This window comes from Octopus sinensis, linkage group LG23, assembly GCF_006345805.1.
Source record: "Octopus sinensis linkage group LG23, ASM634580v1, whole genome shotgun sequence".
Classification (NCBI taxonomy): domain Eukaryota; kingdom Metazoa; phylum Mollusca; class Cephalopoda; order Octopoda; family Octopodidae; genus Octopus; species Octopus sinensis.
The window spans coordinates 943,175-950,674 of NC_043019.1; the positions used below are offsets into that span (position 1 = coordinate 943,175).

The window sequence follows — 7,500 nt, forward strand, 5'->3', positions numbered from 1 at the left end:
ATGCCTGTATCCCTGGAGATTACATCAGGGTAGGAGAGTGTGCGCCCTCTGGTATCGCGAGCTGATGGCTTCCAGAGGAGAAGAGTAGAACTTACCTCGTTTTCAGCCCTACAACAATGTCCAGCAAACTGGATTCTTCTACCTTTCACAAGAGATGATACAGGTGGTGATTTCCCATATATTTGTACTTTGGTTGGATGACGCTTCCACGAGAGATTTTGAGCTCTCATAAGGAGGCGAGAGTAAGTTCCATTCAACCGCCTCTCAAGCTTCTTTGATAACGTCCAGGTTTCTGAGCCATATTTCTGAGCAATCTATCCGACGTGCTAAAAACTCTGCCAGCTCGCCGTCTTCCGAAAGGAACACAGCGTAGGGCTAAAATGTAGCTATACGTCAGGGTTATTAATGTAGTGGTTTAGATGGATTTGTACGTTGCAGCTAGCAAGCTGTAAAATGTAGCTGTCATTCGATTGTGGCAAAATAATAGGTAACACTACGATGACTGTTGAAGTTATAATGAACAACTTTGTAACGCGTAAACGTGGCAAAAAGAAACATCGAAAAGAAAGGAATATTATTTGCATGTTTATAATAGCGGGGCGAGTGGTTAGTAGTTAGTAAAACAGCAGTAAGTGTACATAGTGTACATGACAAAGGGTTCGCTCGGTAGTGTGGAAGTTACGTTCTGCTGTTAGAGAGAGAGAGAGTGCGTAAGGATAACACTCCACTGAGAGAAAAAAGGGAAGGTGAGTCTGTCCCTTCTTGAGTTCGGCCGATAGTTGCTCTTCTTTTGCCGACGAGATGTCGAAGATAAGTGTTAGTCTTGGTCCGCTATAGACCGAAGAGTGAAAGAGAGACAGAAAGAGACAGAGAGAGAGAGAGACATAGAGACAGTGAGACATATATATATATATATATAGAGAGAGAGAGAGAGAGAAAGGAAATATTCTCTTGTTATATGGACTATGGTTGGATGTAGGAAAAATCCGAAACGAAGGGCTGACCTTTAAGTGACCACGTAAAAAGCTCTTAGGTCAAGCGTTTTCCATTCACCATCCAGTGTGGAGATGCAAATACACAGAGATTTGAGAAGTGGTTGACAAGCAACAAGCGAGTGGATTCAGTTTCGAATCACAGGCAAATTCAAGCGACGTCTTTACAACAGTAAACTACCGGAGCAATCAGCTAAACAAGCTGTATAATTTACGTGCTGTCACTGACATATATGAAAGTAGAGCTAGACGGACATTTTGAAACCATGATATGACGACTTAGTTAAAAATCGGTTGCACTACCACGTAAAACAAAGCACACATAAGGGTTTCGTGGACCAAAAAAATCTAGCAAATACTTAGAAATCAATGAAAAATATCGAAAATCTAATAAACACGCAAGACAACCAGTTAAATAATATATTGGACGTGAGATAAACATTGAATATTTCTTTGTAGTGTAAATAATTTCAATGAAAATAACACCAGCAACAATAACGATACGACTACTGATACATGGCTGGTCATCAAAACATGATTATAAATAGAACAGGAAATTAAAAACAATCGTTACTGGACAACGAAAACAAGATTACTTTCTAATAACGACAATGAAAGATGAAGTACTGAAAGTGGAAATGTGTCATTGGATGTTGTCTACAGCAACGTTTGCTAGCAATAGATGTTCCGTATGACGGTCTCTCAATTATGCTAAACCACAAAAGTTATATTGACTGGATATTATGGCTTTGTAAGATGAGGACAACGCAAGTCCTAACATCTCCGAGCTGGCAGAAACGTTAGCACGCCGGGCGAAATGCGTAGCCGTATTCCGTCTGCCGTTACGTTCTGAGTTCAAATTCCGCTGAGGTCGACTTTGCCTTTGTAAGATGAGGACAGCGTAAGTCCTAACATCTCCGAGCTGGCAGAAACGTTAGCACGCCGGGCGAAATGCGTAGCCGTATTCCGTCTGCCGTTACGTTCTGAGTTCAAATTCCGCTGAGGTCGACTTTGCCTTTGTAGATGAGGACAGTAAGTCCTAACATCTCCGAGCTGGCAGAAACGTTAGCACGCCGGGCGAAATGCGTAGCCGTATTTCGTCTGCCGTTACGTTCTGAGTTCAAATTCCGCCGAGGTCGTCTTTGCCTTTCATCCTTTCGGGGTCGATAAATTAAGTACCAGTTACGCACTGGGGTCGATGTAATCGACTTAATACATCTGTCATTGTTTGTCCCCTATATGTTTAGCCCCTTGTGGGCAATAAAGAAATAAGAAACGTTAGCGCGCCGGGCGAAATGCTTAGCGGTATTTCGTCTGCCGTTACGTTCTGAGTTCAAACTCCGCTGAGGTCGACTTTACCTTTCTTCCTCTCGGGGTCGATAAATTAAGTACCTGTTGCACACTGGGGTCGATGTAATCGACTTAATCCGTTTGTCTGTCCTTGTTTGTCCCCTCTGTGTTTGGCCCCTTGAGGGTAGTAATGAAAAAGGGTATACTGGCAATTCTACTTTCTCGACCGTGGTAGAATATAAGACAGATTCGATACTGGAACAATTTGAATTGAATTCACAAATTGTGACACACAGCATTCTGATAGACGTTCTCCCGCTTTAAGTATTTTAGGGTAGCTTCACAAAACAATATTTATAATAGAGAACATACGACCAGAACAAGGTGTAATTACCCCTGTATAAAAGTTCAACTGAAGATCATTACATTAATGGACATACCTCTCCTGGAAATTGCTGGCCTTGTGCCGAAATTTGAAACCATTATATCTTCTTCATCATGGCTTTCTGGTATTAAGTGGCAACAACAAAACGGATCTGAGAACTATCGACAGGTTAATATACGTTATTCAAAGGCCCTGTTGAGTTATATTTCCAGAAAATAAGTAGTGAAGGAGAATTATGAATATCATCATTGTTATCCCTTATTTTCCATTATTTATTTCTTGCTTCGTTTCCGTGTGGGTATCCGCCATTGAATGTTGCATTCATTGACAGAGCTCTGTGAAAGAATGTGTATAGCAGCAGATATTAAATTTTTTTTTACAATTTGTTGAACTGTTTTTTTCGCCCCAAACAAACATTTTCCATATAAATGAAGTTAATTTTTGTACTATTTTGATTGATAATTTCAGTTATTAGAGCACTCTTAGCTACTTCAGATTTCGAAGAGCATATTTGAAATTGTACGAAGAGAAATGATGATGTCACTGATGGTCGTTTATCTTTATCCATCATCTCTCCACTTAAATAGACTCCATCCGTTTCGAAGTTGTGCTTTGTCCTACAGAGAACGTCTAATGATATATCATTTAAAAGTCTTTTTGAAATTGATGTGCTTTGGGTATTTAATTGTTGCTTTTAGCAAGTCTTTCTTGTTGGTTTTGTTTCAAAGTGGCTGCCGTGCCCTCGGTGGCAGCAGTGGCAACTTGTTGTCAGGTATTGCATCAGCCAAAAAGCTGCTGGGGAAGCATGAAGCAAGAAGAATAGCAGATGTATACACGCAACTGACGAGACGGCGGTGAACAATGCTAGAATACAATTATGATGACAGATAAAACTTTTCACTACAGGAATTTTAAGCGAATATATGCATCGACACGCAAAGCATGAAGTGATGACAATCAATCTCTTTTCATGACCTCATCATGTTCCATTTGTTAATATGGTTAGAGAAATGCTCCTGAGCAGAGGCGAGGTGCTATGTTGTAAGGTGTACGATGTGTAACAAAAGTCTTTTTTTTTTTACTTAATTAAACGAAGTACGGAATGTGGCGTTAGATTTTAATGAAGTTCGATTTTTGCTGAATAACCTTTTGAATTTTCATTGTCAGATACTGGCTGAATTTTGAATATGACACATAACATTGGTTCATAAATTTTAAATTTGATGCTACGTTAATTAGTCACATTTCAGCGTCTGAGGGCCTATCTGTTACAGAAGCATATTTTAGCATCTTAATATTCTTGTATAATAGGTATTAGCGGAAGATATTTTCCGGCTAATAATAGAGGTGATTGCTGTTGCTAAATTGCCCAAGGATATATTTGTACAAGCTCTACAAAGTCTTGTGAAGTGGAAGAGGCGAATAAATAAACAAGTGTGTGAATGATGCTAATATGAAAACAACCATTAAACAGTGAGTAGTTTCATGGTCAGGATAGAAATTAAATTAATTTTTAATTAAGATTTCAGTGTGGTACTAACGTAGGAAACCAAAGCTGACAAGACTTTAAGAAATAAAGATAATCGGATTTTTATAATGAATTCGAGATCGAAAAAATAAATATGAATAATTTAGAATCTTACGTATTAAGACACGATAGAAATAATATGCTTAATATAATTGACTCTTCGGGCAGTTCTACAGTTCTATTTTAGATTGTGTTGCACATTACATTGTTTTGTATCATATTAGCAAAGATTGATCTTCTTCTTTTAATGCTGGGATCCTCAATTGTGATGTAATTCTAGAGAATAAAATGCTAATTGTAATTTTTATCCTTAAGCCAGTTATTCCTACCGACTTGATGTCAGTGTGTTACGAGTTATGGTCATCTCGTTGTTTGGAAGATTCAGACAACGTGTCATTCTCCATCCCTTTTTTGGCAAAATATAATAGTGACGAAAGATTTGGAGCTAATTTGTTTCGTAATTTTAGGCAGTCGTGGGAAAGTGGAGAAACAAAGAGACTGGCATACGTGCTTAGCCTTAAGAACGTTGCGATCGAGTATATATAGATTTAAAAGCGCTCCGACCATGATTGTCGCAGCTGTGAGTGTTATGTAATGAATTATTCCATTTTACGTTTGTATTACTCTCTTTTACTCTTTTACCTGTTTCAGTCATTTGACTGCGGCCATGCTGGAGCACCGCCTTAAGTCGAGCAAATCGACCCCAAGACTTATTATTTGTAAGCCTAGCACTTATTCTATCAGTCTCTTTTGCCGAACCGCTAAGTTACGGGGACATAATCACACCAGCATCGGTTGTCAAGTGATGTTGGGGGGGGACCAACACAGACACACACACACACACACACACATATATATACATATATACGACAGGCTTCTTTCAGTTTCTGTCTACCAAATCCACTCACAAGGCTTTTGTCCGTCCCGAGGCTATATAGCAGAAAACACTTGCCCAAGTTGCCACGCAGGGGGACTGAACCCGGAATCATGTGGTTGGTAAGCAAACTACTTACCAAATAGCCACTCTTGTATAATGTGATTCGAAGTAAAAGAGTGATTATGTAGAGGTTCGTTAAAATAAAATTTTTATGAAAGACTGAAAAAGTTGGAGAGTAATATTGGTTTCAAATTTTGGCACCAAGCCAGCAATTTCGGGTTTTAGGAGGAGGAGTCGATTATATCAAACCCTGTGTTTAACTGGCACTTATTTTATTGACTCCGCAGTACAAAAGGCAAAGGACACACTGGCGGTATAGGAACTCAAAACATAAAGTTGGAAGAAATGTAGTAAGGCTAGTAATTTCTGGGAGCCTGTAAGTGGTCTACACCGATCCCAGGAGTCGAAAGGTTCTTATTTTATCGACCGAAAAAAAATAAATAAAGAAGAAGAAATGAAAGGTAAAGTCGACCTCGGTGGTACGTTTACAGTAGAATATTACCATTTCTTTATTTCCGAAGCAATTACTATATTTATCAAAACAATTATGCTTCTCAAGATATGTGTTTGCTATTTCATTTAAGGCGGTGAGCTGGCAGAAACGTTAGCACGCCGGGCGAAATGCTTTGCGGTATTTCGCCTGCCGTTACGTTCTGAGTTAAAATTCCGCCGAGGTCGACTTTGCCTTTCATCCTTTCGAGGTCGATAAATTAAGTACCAGTTACGCACTAGGGTCAATATAATCGACTTAATCCGTTTGTCTGTCCTTGTTTGTCCTCCCTATGTTTGGCCCCTTGTGGGTAGTAAAGAAATAAGAGGTGGGTCCTGAGATCCTCCTTCAGCACTAGATACATCGACGTTCGGATCATTTTTGGTGTGGCAGACTGTTTTTCTGGGGGAACGATCAGGATTTCTGTTCTGTTGAACTTTTAATAAACTGAGGGGTCTGCACACTTCTTTTTCGGTCAACATTTAGTCTTTACAATAATGTTCCGATTACTGGAGGTGTTCTCAACGGATGACACCCTCCTTTAGCAACTATAATCCTTCTTTTTTATGAATATTACAACCCCGGAAAAAGCAGGCCTATGATTAGATAATTCTTATTATGATCATCTTATATTTTGAATATCGTTTGATAAGCCACGAGTAAGTTATACAGTGTCTCCTCTTTCTAGATCGTTGAGTGTGATATGTGAGCGATTATGGAGTTATTAGCTACTAGTTCTAGCAAGTCATGTGTCCAGTTCCTCATTGTCTCAGTCAAACATTAAAATGTACTAAAGGATAATTCGCTTTTGTACTAGCCCTGTCCATAATTGCTTGTAATACAGTTCTATATATTTTTTAATAAAAATGAAATTTTTGTTTTTAGTTAATTTCACATCTTAGATTAGAATAGTGAAATAATTTCTAAGAGGAAGGAAATATTAAGAAACTTTAATTACGCAATTGGTAATAGATGATGTAGTGATTATTATCATGTTGATGAATTCTAATCATGAGTGGCAGAGAACAAAAAAACTAGTTCTGGATATTAAGTATTAAAGATTAAAATTAAAAATAAGTCACGGTGGAAAGTTAGTCCTATATTGGTAGCATGGGAATGTGTTCGGCGATCTTTCGATCATATTACATTTCGCCACACTGTAAATTGTAAATAAACCGAATAAACCGATATCTTTACGTCACTGGAAAAAGGACATATATTTGCAAAAGGGAACCTACTTTTCATCGACAACTGTGATTGTTAGAAGCTTATGACGGATCAATACCCAGAAACTCGAGTCCGCGTGTATCATAGGTTGAAGACGGGAAGGATGGCTTCCCTTTGCAAATACTGATAGGACACAGAAAGAGTGTCAATAGCCAGCTGGTGTCCTCCTGGGGCTACAAGCTACAGTAGCATCCACCCTTAGGGGTTAGCCTTATTTAAATGGCCAATATACTTCACGATGTGTTGCAGCAACTGTTTATAACTCGCTCTGAGATTTATTATTGCTTGTTTACACAAACCGAATTTTCATAATAGAATATATTCCAATGGGTGTATATTCATAATATTCAGTATAATAAAGAACAGAAAAAATGGTGACAAACCTATTACATTCTTGATATAATGCTTATGTTTAGTACACTCGACGAATAACATTGTGACACATATAAAGACCAGATATAAACTATGCTTGATTCTACTTATTATCGTTGCTGCTGTTTAACCCTAAAGTCTAAGGGGATTAACTCCTTAAAGCGTTTCAGCAATGAAGAGGACAACCGTTGCTTTCTTTTAAAACATGTTCATAAATTCATTATCAAATGTTGCCTTGTGTCTTTTAAACAGTAGGGTGTATTGATTATGATAGCATGA

The 7,500-nt window shown here is 38.4% G+C and overlaps 1 protein-coding gene across 4 annotated transcripts in view; it reads right to left on the reverse strand.

The window, feature by feature from the left end:
* The window catches only part of LOC115223637 (somatostatin receptor type 2-like), a 149,615-nt gene that overhangs the window by 14,793 nt on the left and 127,322 nt on the right, over positions 1-7,500 (reverse strand). The window contains exon 3 of one of the 4 annotated variants that reach the window (XM_036512350.1): positions 1,005-1,216. The exons of the other annotated variants lie outside the window; for them this stretch is intronic. The gene's annotated coding sequence lies outside the window, so the exon portion shown is untranslated. The remainder of the gene's footprint in view (positions 1-1,004; positions 1,217-7,500) is intronic. 4 annotated transcript variants of the gene reach the window in all.